The sequence below is a fragment of the Triturus cristatus genome, chromosome 1_2, assembly GCF_964204655.1.
Source record: "Triturus cristatus chromosome 1_2, aTriCri1.1, whole genome shotgun sequence".
NCBI classification, from domain to species: Eukaryota; Metazoa; Chordata; class Amphibia; order Caudata; family Salamandridae; genus Triturus; species Triturus cristatus.
In genome coordinates, this window is record NC_140580.1 from 799,996,376 (window position 1) to 800,014,861 (window position 18,486).

An 18,486-nucleotide genomic window follows, 5' to 3' on the forward strand; every position below is an offset into this window, starting at 1 on the left:
CTTACGATCTTCAGGGAGCCACGAGTCACTCAGCAGGGCTCAGGTACAAGTTCGGAGGTTTTGCGATCTTCAGGGAGCCGCGAGTCACTCAGCAGGGCTCAGGTGAGTTCCAGTTCCAGGAGCCGCGACCACGTCAGCAGGCTCTCGTTGTTCCAGCGTCGAATCTGCCGGATAACCCCAGAGCACCCCTTGTTATAGTTCGACCCCTCTTTGATGTCCGGAGTCTGTGCAGGCAGGGGTCTTGTCACCTGGGGGTCGCTTGTCGGGTTTTCCTGCTATAGTCTTTTGATCCTTTCAGGGCCGGGTCGGGAGGAGTCCCAGACACCCAGCAGGCGTGGAGCCAGCCCTCAGGGAGGCCGGAGGGCCGATCGAAACCCATCGTCCCGGGGGAGTTCAGAGGTGCGATAGAAACTGCTCCTCCCTCTCTCATCCCCTGGAAGCGTGATGTCCTCCAGCCGGAGTGGCGCCTCTAGGCCCGGGTCGCGCTGGGGCCGGGCGGCCATCTTGGTGCATGAAGTGGGCACGCGGGCCCGGGGTGGCCGAAAGGAGAGAGGCCAGGGACGGGGATGTCCGGGTCGGTGCGTGTGTCCTGGTGGGGAGGTTCGGCTGGGCCGGGTGCTTGGGCTGTAGGTACCAGGTTTCGGTGGTGCGGGGGCACGGAGGGCCATTCTACGAGGCCGGGTCCAACACGCGTCCCCCCCAGCTGAAAGCTGGAGAGAACTGCCCATCAGCTTGGGGGGTTCTCTTCGCTGAGGCGGAAGAACCGGGAGAGGCCGTCAGCATTGGCGTGGTCCGTACCAGGGCGGTGTTCCACGGTGAAATCCATCCCCTGGAGGGAGATTGACCACCGCAGTAGCTTGGGGTTTTCTCCTCGCATCTGCATGAGCCAACGTAAGGGCCGATGGTCAGTTTGGACTCTGAAATGGGTGCCAAACAGGTAGGGTCGTAGCTTTTTGAGTGCCCAGACCACGGCAAAGGCTTTGCGCTCTATGGTGCTCCATCTTTGTTCTCGGGGCAACAGCCGCCGACTGAGGAAGGCGACGGGCTGGTCTAGGCCTTGGTCATTTACTTGGGACAGGACGGCCCCAATGCCATGCTCGGAGGCATCGGTCTGGACTATGAACTCCTTGGCGTAGTCGGGAGCCTGGAGGACGGGGGCCGTGCACATGGCCCTTTTCAGGGCATCGAAAGCTTCCTGGCAGGCAGCCGTCCACTGCACTTTCTTTGGCTGTTTTTTAGACGTGAGTTCTGTGAGAGGGCCGACAAGGCTGCCATACCCCCGAATGAATCTTCGGTAGTAGCCCGTGAGTCCCAGAAAGGCTCGGACCTCCGTCTGGGTGATGGGTGGTTCCCAGGCCAGGATGGCGTCGATCTTTGGCTGTAGAGGGGCGACCTGGCCACTCCCGACCTGGTGGCCGAAGTAGACCACGGATCCTTGCCCGATCTGGCACTTGCTGGCTTTTACTGTGAGGCCTGCCTGGCGCAGGGCGATTAGCACCCTTCGGAGGTGCTGGAGGTGCTCACTCCACTCTGAACTGAAGACAGCGATGTCGTCCCGGTATGCCGCGCTGAACTGTTCTAGCCCGGCCAGGACCCTATTCACCAGTCGCTGGAAAGTGGCCGGGGCATTTTTCATCCCGAAGGGCATTACGCGGAAGCGGTAGTGCCCATCGGGGGTGGAGAAAGCGGACCGCTCTTTGGCCCCTTCGGTGAGCGCAATCTGCCAGTATCCGCAGGTGAGGTCGAATGTGCTGAGGAACCGGGCTGCCCCTAGTCGGTCAATGAGTTCGTCGGCTCGTGGAATGGGGTGGGCATCGGCTCGGGTAACGTCATTGAGCCCCCGGTAGTCCACGCAGAATCGGAGCTCGGGGGTGACACCGGGGGCCGCTGCCTTCGGGACCAGGACCACGGGGCTGGCCCAGGGACTGTCAGAGGGCTCGATCACCCCCAGGGTCAACATCTTCGAGACTTCCGCTTGAATGCAGGACCGGACCCGGTCAGGAACCCGGTAGGCTCGGTGTCTCACCGGCGGGCTGTCCCCGGTGTCCACATCATGAACACACCAGTTGGTGACCCGGGGGGTCAGGGAGAAGAGGTCAGAAAATTGTCTTAGGAGCTGGCGGCAGTCCGCTTGTTGCTGGGCAGTGAGGGCTGGGGAGAGGTTCACTCCTTCCACGGAGCCATCCTGCTCCTTGATACACAGGAGGTCCGGGAGGGGATCCGACTCATCTTCGGCCCCGTCATCGGTGGCCAGCAGGAGGCTCAGTTCTGTCCGCTGGAAGTGAGGCTTGAGGCGGTTCACGTGCAGGACCCGGAGGGGATCCCGAGGCGACTGGACGTCCACCAAGTAGGTGACTTGGCTCTTCTTCTCGACCACTTTGTAGGGCCCAGTCCATCGGTCCTGGAGAGCGCCAGCCTTCACGGGGGCCATGACCCACACCTGCTGGCCCGGCTGGAACTCGACCAGAGTAGCATTCTGGTCGTACCAGCGCTTCATTTCTTCTTGACTCGCCTCCAGGTTGGCCTCGGCCAGTTCTCGGAACCTCCTGGTCTGGTTCCGGAGGGCCAGGACATATTGGAACACATCTCGGGGGGTGGTCTGGGGTGCTGCCTCCCACCCTTCCTTAACTAAACTGAGGGGACCTCGGACGGGGTGCCCATAGAGTAATTCAAACGGGCTGAACCCTAAGGACTTCTGGGGGACCTCCCGGTAAGCGAATGTTGGAAGGCGGACCCCGAGGAGTTGGTGAGACCACCAAGGGGGGGGCCCTCTCACTGCACGAAGTAGCCGAGCGCTGCCGAGAAGTCTCCTGAGAGATCCTTCTCCTATCCCGTACTAGCACAGTAACACCACCACACCGGACTCAAGGAGGTTGTCTCAAGACAAGCAATTCTTTATCATCAATAAAAAGGTTACGAGCTCAATATTTACACGAAGGGATCGAGGGATCCACCAAAAGTCTCAATGTCTCTTTGGAAGGGTAGGGGTAGCGGGACAGTCTTTGGCAGGAATGTGGTACGAGGGTACCTGGGGCCCAGTTCTTATCCTCACGCTGGAGGACCTCCGATCTCGGAGGGGTCGAGCCGCGCCGGCGTCAGCAGGGCTCTGGCGTACAGTTCGTGGAGAGCCGCGATTCAATCAGCAGGGCTCTCAAGATGGTCTCTGTTCAGCTCGAGCCGCGACGTCGTCAGCAGGGCTCCGAGGAAGGTTCCAGCGAGGTTGGGCCGCGACGGCGTCTGCAGGGCTCCGATGTTCCAGGTGGTTCAGAAAAGGGTTCTCAGGAGGGAGCCGCGACGCAGTCAGCAGGGCTCGTGATGGTTCCGACAAGAGTTCTTCTCCGTAGGGTCAGCCGCGATTCAATCAGCAGGGCTCTCGACTCCGGGATACAACTGCCGAGCTGTGGTGGGGTCGCCCCAGATATAGGTCTGGAGCCCTTTGATGTCCGGACCTATGCGCCCGAGGGGGTGGAGTGGCCGGGTGGAGGTGGCCAGACGCCCAGCAGGAGAGGCGCCAGGCCCATGGGAGTTGCAGGGCGATCACACCTTGAGAGGGGAGGACAGTTGGGGGTCCCATCGATACTGTCCTCCGCCGGGGCGATGAATGGTTCCTGCGGCACCCCCTGGCTAGTTCGTGGTGCCTCGATGTCGGGGCTTCGCTGGGGTCGAGGCCGGGTTGAGCGGGGTCGCGCCGGCTGGTGCACGGTGTGACGTGGATGCCAACAAGATGGCGGAGCCACGAGGAGTATGCGTCCACGTGCAGCTCCGGGTGAAGGGCCTTGGTGCAGTTCAGACGGGTGGCCCGTGACGGCCGGGGCGGGGAACGGGCACAATCCAGGGGGTTAAGGACCACGCCACGAGGCCGGGTCCAACAGGCGACCCCCCCAGCCGAAGGCATGGAGAGTCACCCATCTCCTTGGGGATTCTCCTCGTCAAGGCGGAAGAAGCGGGACAGGCCGTCGGCGTTGGCGTGGTCATTGCCGGGCCGGTGTTCGACGTCAAAGTCCATCCCTTGTAGCGAGATGGACCACCGCAGCAGCTTGGGGTTCTCGCCCCGCATTTGCATTAGCCATTGCAAGGGCCGGTGGTCGGTCTGGACCCGGAAGTGGGTGCCAAAGAGGTAGGGCCGGAGCTTCTTGAGGGCCCACACCACAGCGAAGGCTCTCACGCTCAATAGTGCTCCAGCGTTGCTCTCGGGGCAGTAGTCGTCGGCTGATGAAGGCCACTGGTCGGTCGAGCCCCTTTTCGTCGGCTTGGGATAGGACGGCCCCGATCCCATACTCGGAGGCGTCCGTCTGTACCACAAACTCCTTCTGGTAGTCCGGGGCCTGCAGCACCGGAGCAGTACACATGGCTGTCTTTAGGGTGTCGAAGGCTGTTTGGCAGCGGGGTGTCCAGTGTACCTTCTTGGGCTGCTTTTTGGACGTTAACTCTGTGAGGGGGCCAACAATGCTCCCATAGTCCCGGATAAACCGCCGGTAGTATCCGGTGAGGCCCAGGAAGGCCCGGACAGCGGTCTTGGTAGTGGGGGTTTCCCAGGTCTGGATGGCATCTATCTTTGCTTGGAGGGGGGCCACCTGCCCGCTCCCCACTTGATGGCCCAGGTAGGTCACGGATCCGTGGCCGATTTGGCATTTGCTGGCCTTGATTGTGAGCCCGGCCCGCTGAAGGGCGGCCAGGACGGCCTTCAGGTGGAGAAGGTGCTCGGCCCAGTGGTTGCTGTATACGGCAATGTCATCTAAGTAGGCCGCGCTGAAGGCCTCAAGCCCGGCCAAAACCTTGTTCACCAGTCTTTGGAAGGTGGCCGGGGCGTTCTTCATTCCGAAGGGCATCACCCGAAAGTGGTAATGCCCATCCGGGGTCGAAAAGGCGGATCTTTCTTGGGCGCCGGGGGTGAGCTGGATTTGCCAGTACCCGGCGGTGAGGTCCAGCATGCTCAAGTAGCGAGCGGCCCCTAGGCGGTCGATCAGTTCGTCGGCCCGGGGTATCGGGTGTGCGTCTGTCTTGGTTACTACATTCAGGGCTCGGTAGTCCACGCAGAATCGCAACTCCGGGGGGTGACCGGGAGCTGCGGCCTTGGGCACCAGGACGACAGGGCTGGCCCACGGGCTGTCGGAAGGCTCGATGACCCCCAGGGCCAGCATCTTCGCTACTTCGGCCTGGATGCAGGCCCGCACTCGGTCAGGCACCCGGTAGGCTCTGTGTCGTATGGGGGGGTTCTCCCCGGTGTCGACGTCGTGGACGCACCAGTGGGTCACCCCCGGGGTGAGAGAGAAGAGGGCTGCGTAGTCCCGCAGTAATCGCTGGCAGTCGTTGCGCTGCTCCGGGGTCAGGGACGAGGCGAGTTGGACCCCTTCGATCGATCCATCGTGACTGTCGGATTGCAAGAGGTCGGGCAAGGGCTCGGAGTCGTCCTCGCTCCCCTCGTCGGTCGCCAGCAGCAGGCTCAGTTCGGTCCGGGCGAAGTGGGGTTTTAGCCTGTTCGCATGTAGGACCCGGAGGGGGTTCCGGGGGGACTCCAGATCGACCAGGTAGGTGACGGGACTTTTCTTCTCCACCACCTTGAAGGGCCCGGTCCACTTGTCCTGGAGGGCGCCGGGTTCGACCGGGGCCATGACCCATACTTTCTGACCTGGCTCGAATTCTACCGTAGAAGTGTTGCGATCGTACCACCGCTTCATGTCCTCCTGGCTGGCCTCGAGGTTGGCTTCGGCTATGGCTCGGAACTTGCGGGTCTGGTTTCGGAGGGTCAGGAGGTATCGGTAGACGTCAGGAGGGGCGCCTCGGGGCTTCATCTCCCAGCCCTCCTTGACCAGGCTGAGTGGTCCGCGGACCGGGTGCCCATACAATAGTTCAAACGGGCTGAACCCCAGGGACTTCTGCGGGACCTCCCGATAGGCAAACAGGAGGCAGGGCAGCAGGACATCCCATTTCCGCCTGAGGGGTTCTTCCAGGCCCTGGATCATCCCTTTCAATGTTCGGTTGAACCGCTCAACCAGCCCGTTCCCCTGAGGGTGATATGGGGTCGTGAACTTGTATGTGACCCCGCATTGTTGCCACAGGGACCGCATGTACCTGGAGATAAAGTTCGTGCCACGGTCGCTCACCACTTCGCTGGGGAATCCCACTCGGGAGAAGATCCCCATCAAGGCCCGGCCTACCACAGGGGCCGTTATAGTTCTGAGCGGGACCGCCTCCGGGTACCTGGTGGCGTGGTCCACGAGGACCAGGATGAAGCGGTGGCCCAGGGCGGTTTGGGGGTCCAGGGGTCCCACAATGTCGATTCCGACTCGTTCAAACGGGGTGCTGACGGCGGGAAAGGGCTGGAGGGGGGCCTTGACCCGACCCCCCGTCTTCCCGCTGGCTTGGCAGGTCTGGCAGGACCGGCAGTGGTTGTCCACATCTCTCCGCATCCGAGGCCAGTAGAAGTGGGTCACCAGACGACTGTACGTTTTGTCTTGCCCCAAGTGTCCGGCGAGGGGCACATCATGGGCCAGGTTGAGAAGGAACTCCCGGAAGCGGAGGGGGACCACCAACACGCGGCTGGCCCCGAGTTCTGCCACTTTCTGTTCACTGTACAACAGGCCCTCGGCCCAGTAGATCCAGTGGGTGCCGGTCTGGTCACCGTTGGCTTGCGCGGTCGCCTGCTGTCGGACCCATTCGAGAGAGGGACAGGACTGTTGCTCTTGCTGGAACTGCTCTCGGGTGGGGCCCCCTTCATGTTGCCATTGCGTCAGTTCTGGTAGGGCGCTCGGAGAAGCCATCTCTTCGGGGGAGGATTCGCTGGGCCCGGGGTCGGTGTCCGCCTCCTCCTCGCTGCTGGCGGGAGGGGGTGTGAGCCCCTCGGGTCGGGCCGTCCCGGAGGTCGAGGAGGAGCGGGGGGCCTGGGCGGTCATGGACCGGGTGATGGCGCAGGCCCAATCAGCCAGTCCCAACATTCGGAGGTGCTCTCGTCGTTCTACTTGAGCCCAGGGGGAACTCTCCAAGTCGTTCCCCAGGAGGCAGTCAACCGGGGCGTCGTCGCGCACCGTCACCTTCAGCAGGCCCGTCACCCCTCCCCACTCGAAGGGGACCAGGGCCATCTGGCATAGGCTTTCACTGTTGTCGGCCGTCCGCACCGGGCACAGCACATTCGGTAGAATCTGTTCAGGGGTCACCAGGTGGCAGCGGACAGCGGTGATACTGGCGCCGGTGTCGCGAAGGGCTTCGGCCCGTTGTCCGTTGACCGTGACCTGCTGCCGGTACTTCTGGGTGTTGGTTGGGATGGGGGTGCAGGGTACCATCTCTCGGCTACCCAGGCAGACCAGGGACATGGCTGCCGGCTCCCACTCAGTGTTTTCTCGGTCGAGGGCCTCTTCTTCCTCCTCTCCCCCCAAGGCGGCGGCTGTCAGCTGCCGGGGCGGGGGCCCGCCGGCCCCGTTTCTTCGGTTCAGGGGGCAGGCCGGGTCGCTGGCAAAGTGTCCGGTTTGTTGGCAGCCATAGCAGGTCACGGGTGGCCGTGGTCCGGGTCGGGCCGGGCCCACCCTTCGCGCTAGGCTCGGGGAGAGATGTGGCTGCGGTGGCCCTCGAGGGGGGCTCCTGGGGGCCCCAGCGGGAGGGTCTCGGTTCCTGTTCGGCCCTCCCCCCCCACCGCGCTGGCGTGGGGGTCCGTTGGGGTTCCTCTGGTACTCCCCCATTGAGCTCCGGGGGACCCGGGAGTTGACCCATCGATCGGCCTCGACGGCAAGTTTTCGCGGGTCGGTCATTTTGCTGTCGAGGAGGTGCTGCCTCAGTTCCACGAAGCAATTATTGGAAAGGTGTTCCCAGATGATGAGGTCGACCAGTTGTCCGTAGGTGGTTACTTTGCTGCCTTTGATCCACCCTTCTAGGGCCCGACTGAAAAAGTCCACATATTCCACCCATGTGGTACCCGGGATTTTCTGGCAGTCTCGGAACCGCTGGCGGTACATCTCCGCTGTTAGCCCGTATCGGGTGAGCAGGGCCTCCTTCATGTGATCGTAGGAGGTCATCACCTCCTCCGGTAGCTGGAGCAGCGTGTCCCGCCCTTCACTCAGGAATCGCCCCCACAGGCCTGCGCCCCAGTCTTTTCGGGGCACCCGATGGGAGGTCATGGCCACCTCGTAGGCCTTGAACCATTGTTGGATATCGTCATTCTTGTAATACTCCTTGACGACCTCCTTCGGGATATGCACCTTGGCCTCGGGGGGCGGTAGAGTGTCTCTAGTACTGGGGGTGTTGGTCCCTCCGTTCTTGGCCTTGATCTCGAGCTCCTTGAGACTGCGCTCGTGCTCAAGAGTTAGTTTCTTTTCCTCCAACTCCCGGTGTCGTCTCTTCTCTTCTATTTCTTCTTGAAGGCGTAGCTGCTCGAGGGCCAGTTTCTTTTCTGCCAGCTGGAGTTCGCCGTCCAGCCGCAGTCGGGCGAGCTCTAGTTCGTGGCTCCGGACCTTTTCCCGCTCTCGTATTTCTTCCTCGGAGAGGCCGGTTTCTAGGCTCTTTCTTCCTCCGGTTGCCGGGGTCAGTGCGGTTGCTGTGGTCTCCGTCAGGGGCAAGGGCCCTTCTTCCTGGGAGGGGCCTGCCCCAGCCTCCAACCATGCCCTCAGAGCTTTCTGCATCTCTTCCTTGGTACCGAGGCTGGTGGTTGCAATGCCTTTGTCTCTGCAGAACTGTTTTAATTCTTTGTGCGTATATTCTGCCAGCCGTTCGGGCTGGAACTCCATTGTCGCGTTGTTTTCCTGGCTGCTCATGATGCTATTCGTTTGGATGGGTAGCTAGTGGGTACTGGCTGGTACGTACTGCGTTCGGCTCGGATCCCGTCGCTGCCACCAAATGTTGGAAGGCGGACCCCGAGGAGTCGGTGAGACCACCAAGGGGGGGGCCCTCTCACTGCACGAAGTAGCCGAGCGCTGCCGAGAAGTCTCCTGAGAGATCCTTCTCCTATCCCGTACTAGCACAGTAACACCACCACACCGGACTCAAGGAGGTTGTCTCAAGACAAGCAATTCTTTATCATCAATAAAAAGGTTACGAGCTCAATATTTACACGAAGGGATCGAGGGATCCACCAAAAGTCTCAATGTCTCTTTGGAAGGGTAGGGGTAGCGGGACAGTCTTTGGCAGGAATGTGGTACGAGGGTACCTGGGGCCCAGTTCTTATCCTCACGCTGGAGGACCTCCGATCTCGGAGGGGTCGAGCCGCGCCGGCGTCAGCAGGGCTCTGGCGTACAGTTCGTGGAGAGCCGCGATTCAATCAGCAGGGCTCTCAAGATGGTCTCTGTTCAGCTCGAGCCGCGACGTCGTCAGCAGGGCTCCGAGGAAGGTTCCAGCGAGGTTGGGCCGCGACGGCGTCTGCAGGGCTCCGATGTTCCAGGTGGTTCAGAAAAGGGTTCACAGGAGGGAGCCGCGACGCAGTCAGCAGGGCTCGTGATGGTTCCGACAAGAGTTCTTCTCCGTAGGGTCAGCCGCGATTCAATCAGCAGGGCTCTCGACTCCGGGATACAACTGCCGAGCTGTGGTGGGGTCGCCCCAGATATAGGTCTGGAGCCCTTTGATGTCCGGACCTATGCGCCCGAGGGGGCGGAGTGGCCGGGTGGAGGTGGCCAGACGCCCAGCAGGAGAGGCGCCAGGCCCATGGGAGTTGCAGGGCGATCACACCTTGAGAGGGGAGGACAGTTGGGGGTCCCATCGATACTGTCCTCCGCCGGGGCGATGAATGGTTCCTGCGGCACCCCCTGGCTAGTTCGTGGTGCCTCGATGTCGGGGCTTCGCTGGGGTCGAGGCCGGGTTGAGCGGGGTCGCGCCGGCTGGTGCACGGTGTGACGTGGATGCCAACAAGATGGCGGAGCCACGAGGAGTATGCGTCCACGTGCAGCTCCGGGTGAAGGGCCTTGGTGCAGTTCAGACGGGTGGCCCGTGACGGCCGGGGCGGGGAACGGGCACAATCCAGGGGGTTAAGGACCACGCCACGAGTCCGGGTCCAACAGCGAACAAGAGGCAGGGGAGCAGGACGTCCCACTTACGCCGGAGGGGCTCTTCTAGGCCAGCGATCATCCCTTTCAAAGTCCTATTAAACCTCTCTACTAGGCCGTTCCCTTGGGGATGGTACGGGGTGGTGAACTTATAGGACACCCCACATTGTTGCCACAGGGACGTCATATACCTGGATATAAAATTAGTGCCGCGATCGCTCACGACCTCGCGGGGGAAACCCACCCTGGAGAAGATCCCCATCAGGGCCCGGCCCACCACGGGGGCCGTAATGGTGCGTAGGGGAATAGCCTCTGGGTAGCGGGTGGCGTGGTCCACTAGGACCAAGATGAAACGGTGACCTTGGGAGGTGGGGGGGTCCAGTGGCCCCACGATGTCGATCCCGACTCGTTCGAAGGGGGTACTGACGACCGGGAAGGGTTGGAGGGGAGCCTTGCGCTTCCCCCCACTCTTCCCACTGGCTTGGCACGTGGGGCAGGACTTGCAGTGGGCCTCTACCGCTGCTTTCATCCTAGGCCAATAAAAATGGGTCACGAGACGGCTGTAGGTCTTGTCCTGACCCAGGTGACCGGCAAGGGGGACATCGTGGGCTAAGCCCAGGAGGAAATCCCGGAAGCGGAGAGGTACCACCAGTACCCGGCCGGATCCCAGCTCCACTGATTTCTGCTCACTATACAGGACGTTATTCTCCCAATAGATTCGGTGCGTTCCGGTCTGGTCACCTGCGGCTTGGCCCTCGGCCTGGCGCCGCAGCCCGACCAGGGAAGGACAGGTGGCTTGCTCCCGGCAAAATTCTTCTCGGGTGGGCCCGCCCTCGTGGCGCCAATGGGCCAACTCGGGTAGATCCCCCAACTCGGGGACCGGGGCGGGGTCGGATGGTGCGGGTTCGTCGCTGGCGACGGACCCTTCCGATGGGGGAACGGGAGGACCCTCGGCGGGGACGGTGCTGGCTACTTCGACCGGGGCGCTCTCGACTTCTCTCCGGGGAGTGAGTCGGGCTGTCATAGATCGGGTGGTGGCACACACCCACTCGGGGAGTCCCATCATTCCTAGGTGGGCCTTGCGCTCTACGTGCTTCCAGGGAGAACTCTCCAGGTCGTTCCCTAAGAGGCAGTCGACCGGCTGGGAGGTTCTTAAGGCCACCTTGAGTTTACCTATCACCCCTCCCCACTCAAATGGCACCAGGGCCACCTGACACATACTTTCCCTATTGTCTGCAGATACTACGGGGCAAAAGACATTGGGGAGGATCTGCTCCTCGGGAACTAGGTGCCTGAGGACACCGGTGATACTGGCCCCGGTGTCCCGCAGGGCCTCTACCTGGTGGCCATTGATCTTGACGAGCTGCCCATATTTCTGTGTGTTGGACGGTAGGAGGCTACCAGGGATCATTTCCCTATCTCCCAGGGATACCAGGGCCATAGCGGCGGGTTCCCACTCCTCGGCTTCCTCAACCTCCTCCCCCAGGGCTACGTTGGCTATCTGTCTCGCAGGGGTGACTTGGGTGGCCATGGGGCACTCTGGGTCATTGGCGTAGTGCCCGGGTTTCTGGCAACGAAAACATGTGACGGTCACCCGGTGTCCTCGTCTCCCAGGCGGCCCTGTCACTGGTGGGGGGGGGCGCGGGAAAGGTGGAGGTGGTGTCTTCGGGGGGCTAGGCTGGGACTCCCTCGGCCCTCCTTGGTTCCCTCCCCCTCTCTGGCGGGGTGGTCCCTGACTTGTTCGGGGGTACTCTCCTACCATGCCCCGGGGGACCCGGGTGTTGGTCCAGCGGTCGGCCTCCACGGCCAGCTTCCGGGGATCTGTGAGCTTGCTATCCAGCAGATGTTGACGTAGCTCTACGAAGCAGTTCGCAGCCAGATGTTCCCATAACATGAGGTCAGTGAGTTCGGCAAGGGTGGTGAATTTGCTGCCCTTGACCCACCCATCGAAGGCCCGACTAAAAAAGTTTACATACTCCACCCAGGTGGTGCCCGGGATCTTCCTACAGTCCCGGAACCGTTGGCGGTACATTTCTGGGGTGAGGCCGTATCTTGTGAGGAGAGCCTCTTTCATGTGGCTGTAGGAGGTCTGCAGGGAGAGGGGTAGGTCGAGCAGGGTGTCCCTTCCTTCGCTCAGAAACCGTCCCCACAACCCCGCCCCCCAGTCCTTCTGTGGAATCCGATGGGAGGTCATGGCGACCTCGTAGGCCCGAAACCATTGCTGAATGTCATCGTTTTTATAATATTCTTTGACCACATCCTTGGGGATGTGGACCTTCTGTTCCGCTGGGGGGGCCGTCTCTCGGTTCCCCGAGGGCCTCCCGTCCTCATTTCGGGCCTTGAGCTCGAGTTCCTTTAAGCTCCGTTCGTGCTCCAGTTGGAGCTTTCTTCCTTCGTGCTCCCGTTGGAGCTTCTTTTCTTCCAGTTCGCCTTGTACACGCATTTGCTCTACTGCTAGCTTCTTCTCCGCTAACTTCAATTCGCCCTCGATTTTGAGTTTGGCTAACTCGAGCTCATGACTGCGGCTTCTCTCTCTGTCCGCGAGCTCTTCCGGGGATAGGCCCCCGTCTGGTACGATGCCTCGCACCTGATTGCTACTGCTTTCACTTTGGGGGGGTTCGGCTTCGTCGGGGCGCTCCCCCGTGCCTTCCTGGCGGGAGGCCCCGGTCTCCACCCAAGTTTTCAGTGCTTTCTGCAAGTCTTCCTTAGTGTTGAGGCCAGTGGTAGCGATTTTAAGTTCTTTGCAAAATTGTTTTAGCTCTTTGTGTGTGTATTCTTCTAGATGCTCCACCTGGAACACTCTGTTGGCGTTGGTTTCTGCGGAGCTCGTGGCGCTTCCTTCTGCCATCTTTGTTGGTCGTGCGTCCGTTGTTTACTGTACGATCTCTAGGTGATGGGCCCGAATCCCGTCGCTTGCCACCAATGTTAGACGGCGACCTCAGAGGAGCCCGGAAAGGGGTCCTGGCTACCCTGAGATCCACCCTCAAAGTATCGTAGCCGGGCGCTGGCGGGAGATTCCCCAGGGGGAGGAATCTCGCAACTAGGATCGTACTTCTGGCACCACGCGTCACAGAGGGACCACACTGGGTATTCTCAGAACAAGCTTTATCAAACAGGTATCACTGCAAATATGTACAAGGTGAGCACGGGCTCAAGAGTCTCGGAAAGGTAGGGGGTAGCGGGACTGTCTCTGGTAACGGTTCAAAGCAGGGACGTATCCGGCGCACAGCTCACAATCCTCGAGCTGGGGGATACGTGGTCGGAGTCGGCGTCCGGCGGGACCGTGAGAGTCTGGGGGAGCCGCGAGTCACTCAGCAGGGCTCAGGTACAAGTTCGGAGGTCTTACGATCTTCAGGGAGCCGCGAGTCACTCAGCAGGGCTCAGGTACAGGTTCGGAGGTCTTACGATCTTCAGGGAGCCGCGAGTCACTCAGCAGGGCTCAGGTACTAGTTCGGAGGTTTTGCGATCTTCAGGGAGCCGCGAGTCACTCAGCAGGGCTCAGGTGAGTTCCAGTTCCAGGAGCCGCGACCACGTCAGCAGGCTCTCGTTGTTCCAGCGTCGAATCTGCCGGATAACCCCAGAGCACCCCTTGTTATAGTTCGACCCCTCTTTGATGTCCGGAGTCTGTGCAGGCAGGGGTCTTGTCACCTGGGGGTCGCTTGTCGGGTTTTCCTGCTATAGTCTTTTGATCCTTTCAGGGCCGGGTCGGGAGGAGTCCCAGACACCCAGCAGGCGTGGAGCCAGCCCTCAGGGAGGCCGGAGGGCCGATCGAAACCCATCGTCCCGGGGGAGTTCAGAGGTGCGATAGAAACTGCTCCTCCCTCTCTCATCCCCTGGAAGCGTGATGTCCTCCAGCCGGAGTGGCGCCTCTAGGCCCGGGTCGCGCTGGGGCCGGGCGGCCATCTTGGTGCATGAAGTGGGCATGCGGGCCCGGGGTGGCCGAAAGGAGAGAGGCCAGGGACGGGGATGTCCGGGTCGGTGCGTGTGTCCTGGTGGGGAGGTTCGGCTGGGCCGGGTGCTTGGGCTGTAGGTACCAGGTTTCGGTGGTGCGGGGGCACGGAGGGCCATTCTACGAGGCCGGGTCCAACAGGCACCTTGCACCAGTCCAAGCAACCCCTTATTGATGATATGTTAAAGACAACCTTTATTGAAAGCTATCCTAGTGGTAGCTATGGAGAGCAGCCTTCAGGCTAAGTCTTGAAGGAATGTAAAGCAGCTTGTTTTACCAGTCTATAATCTCGTGAGTGGCTAAATGAAAGGAGACCCCACCAGGTATATATATAAAATATATGGGGCAGATTTATGTTGCACTTGCGCCACTTTTGCGCCGCCGTTGCTTCACTTTTGTGACGCAACAGCGGCGCAAATCCTGCGCCATGGTGCGGGGTATTTACAACGTGACGCATCTGGGAGATGCGTCACGTTGTAAAGCCCTGCGCCGCATGTAGGCGTTCCAGGGCAGGTGGGGGCGTTCCGGCGCAGGAACGCCTCCTAAAAGTGGCTGAGTGAAATCTACAAGATTTCACTCAGTCACTTTTAGGACCATGCTGCGTCAAAACCCTGCGCCTGCTTGAAGCAGGCGTAAGGATTGACGCAGCATTGTACAGATAGGACCCCCAGAACATTGCTGGAGCTGCGTCACGCTTGCGACGCAACTCCAGCAATGCGCCACTTTTACGGCACAGATGCGTCACGCATCTGTGCCGTTTTTGCCCCATGGTGCGCCGCATTATAAATGCGGCGCATCCATGGTGGCGCAGCTGTGGCGCATTATAACTAGCGCATCCCTGCTGATATGCAGGGATGCGCCAGTTATCATAAATCTGCCCCCAAGTATTTATTACTAAACACAACCCCTAGTCTCTTTATGAGGCTATAGGCAAAAGCACATAGGTTACACTTCAAATTATTACATTAAAGTAGCACAATACACGTTAGGCCCTAGGGGCGAGCCAACCCATATACTACAATAGTGGTAGAAAACCACACCTTAACTAGACACAAGGCCTAGAGCCTGTCGAATCGCTGGGACCCTAAGGAACCACCCAAGGTAGTGACACAGGGGACCCACGGGGCCATGTGTAGTGTGAGAACACAGCCGCGTGCTCCTGTTAGCTTCTATGGGGAAAGTCGCGGTTAGATTTTTAAAGATATAGGACACTTAAAGATGGACTAGGACCAAACCCTCTTGGACTTAGACAGTTCTAGGGTCAACACCCATGGGAGCACCTGAGTACTCGAGTTACCTCACTTAGTGAAGCCGGGTGCATAGGTGTCAAATGGTGTCGGGTCACGCCGTCGTTTTCAATGGAAGCTGGCGAAGAAGTGCTGCTGCCGGGAAGGTGCGATGTGTCCGAAGAGACCCAAGCCTGCATCGAAGATGTGAAGAACCTGAAAGCAGAGGGGACAGAGTCTGGGTCACTTGCCAGTGACCAGGGGCACAATAGTCGAATGCCTACCGATGTCGGGTGCTTCATGTGAGATGAGGGGAAGCTTGACTCTTCAGCCACGAGGACCAGGAGGTGTCAAGGACAACCAGGACCTTGATTCAAACTGTCCCACAAAGGATGTTGAGTGCTGCAGCATTGGTGCCCGGATTGGACACAACAAGCCTTGGCAACAGCAACACACGCAGAAAGGAGAAAGAAGCTTCGGTGCAGACGAGCAAGGTCCGAGGGACTCCACCAGCAAGGAGGAGTGGGAGCACATCAGGAGCAACCAGGGAAGCCCAAGGAAAGTCAAAGTTACCTTCACAGGGACCCACCAGTTGACGGACCAGGGATCATGAAGGGACCTCGAGAGGAATCACAAAATGGCAGCCCACGGGTCACTCGGAGTGAATAGCCTGACAATCTTCAGTGGATTCTCTGCTCGGGACTGGGCTACAAGTACCCAAGGCACAGCCTCAAGGGACGTTTAGAAGCTGGTGCACTTGCAAATGTGCACGGTGTCCAAGGGTTCCGGTTCCACGGTACCCACGAAGGCTACGGGTCTCAGATTTGCTGGGGACTTGGTTCGGCCTCTGAGAAGTCTGGAAATCCACCTTTGGTGTTGCAGAGTCTTCGGCATCCAGCGGGAGCATCGGAGATGCAGACCGGACAGATGCGTCTTTGGTGTCTACCTTCAGTCATCTGGCGTTAAACAGATCGTCGAAGGTCCAGGATTAAGTTTCAGAGTTTCATCCAGGGATATCTAAAGTTCTGGTTACAGAGGTTCCTTCTTTATACCCAAGGAAGGTGTTGGACTAACTCAGGGAACCCACCTATGGGAGTGTTTGGAAAGAGGGGTGGCTACACCCATTTCCTTTGTCCAGTTTCACGGCAGAGCAGGGGCTGGTAGCCCCTGCAACCGGTTTGAGCTGGACTATGCACAGGGACACCAAATGTGCCCCCAGTGCAGGACTTCAAAGCACTCTCAGAGTGCACCCACCCAGCTACAATACACTAATGCCTGTCTGGGAGGTGGTGACACCTCCCTGTAATAGCACATAACAACGTGGGGGAGGTCTAAGGGAAAGTTTCAACAAAACAGTAGACCAGCAGGTTGTGTTTCCCCTAGCAACAAATATCAACACACTAATACAACCTGGGTCAGTAATAGAGCCAAAGAATTACACAAAAACGTCTAAGTGAACCCCATTCTCAACATGACAACTCTATTAGAGAGCACTCCCTTCAACAGGACCCATCAATCACTTAAGGTGGTTAATTGTTTTTATCATCTGGGTCTGTATACTCCATCCAGCCGGACCAGTTCATAAAGCAGTGACCCGGTCACTAGCATAGAAGGAGCACCGAAGGAGGATTGTCACCTGATCTCTCACGAATATTGTCTTGGATGAGGTACTATCCATAGAACAAGGTGAGAAATCCTAACAGTCAGCAGTAAAATCATATGTGTAAGTTAAAAAATGGCTAAGGGTGCCCAAAAGTTCTTTAATAGTAGAGAACCCCTGTCATATTTAAAAAGCAAAATGGCAATATTGCATAAATTGAATTGACATTATGCTATTGTCCAAAGCAAATACGGTCAACATGTTTCTGCCCTTAATCGATCGACAGTATCAGGGCTTTCATCAGGACCTAAATTACTGCTGTGGTTTTCAGTGAGAAAAACGTGTGTGTAAATTATACAAAAGTGGGGTGCAGATAAAAATTCCTACCGCACCGGTCAAGTTTTTTCAGCAATCAAAACCGGATACCTGTGGAAAAATTTAGAAAAGAAACAAAGACCCAATGTGTAAAACAGGCTCAGCTACAGGTCAAACCAATTTCTATGACCAAAAATAAGCATTCATTAATGCTGTATGGCATTCAGTACTGTTCGTTTCGAATTGCACATACCCATAAATAGTGGGTACAGCCCTCACCTCAACCTGGTCTCAACTCAGGGAAAGGGGCCCCGCTCTAAAAAGAAAGAAATAGTAGGAGAAAGAAAAAACAGGTAATACCTGAAAAAGCCCTCCTCTTCAAAAGCATAGTTTAAAAACCTGAGAGAAACTTCATCCACTCCCAGAATGCAAAGACATGTATGGTGCATGAAAAACATTATAAAAGGAATCATTAAAGATGTGCCTCAACTGCAGACACATTGAAATGTTTACTGTCATCTAGGGTGGAAATTATGCCATCCCAGTAGATGAGAAAAATATAGAAAACACACACTCCTAACATATGTTACGTGACTCTAGTAGAGATTGTCACAATAAGTTAGAAAGTCACGTGTACCAAATGTATTAGTATAACAAGTACAAGAGACAAAGTAACCATTGCAAAATTGCCTCAGGTCCCATGAGCCCAGGCATTCAAATTCAGAAAGAAAAATGAAGAAAAGACCTTGTCATAGTATAAGGTTAAATGTACTGAATGTCCTGATATAGAAAGCATGGAAAATAAAGTCATCACTTAGAACTCCTTAAGGTCCCATAAACCCTCCGGTCTTACCTCAATGAACGCCCTGGGGTACCGACGGATAGGTGAGTGCTCATTTGGGTTATTTCAGTCTACTAGGTGGTGACTTGACTTCATTATGTCTGCTCTATAAACACTACTGTATTTCTGAGTACATGGGTTTATGGGACCTTAAGGAGTTTGGTACATTTGGTACACGTGACTTTCTAACTTATTGTGACAATCTCTACTAGAGTCACGTAACATATGTTAGGAGTGTGTGTTTTCTATATTTTTCTCATCTACTGGGATGGCATAATTTCCACCCTAGATGACAGTAAACATTTCAATGTGTCTGCAGTTGAGGCACATCTTTAATGATTCCTTTTATAATGTTTTTCATGCACCATACATGTCTTTGCATTCTGGGAGTGGATGAAGTTTCTCTCAGGTTTTTAAACTATGCTTTTGAAGAGGAGGGCTTTTTCAGGTATTACCTGTTTTTTCTTTCTCCTACTATTTCTTTCTTTTTAGAGCGGGGCCCCTTTCCCTGAGTTGAGACCAGGTTGAGGTGAGGGCTGTACCCACTATTTATGGGTAAGTGCAATTCGAAACGAACAGTACTGAATGCCATA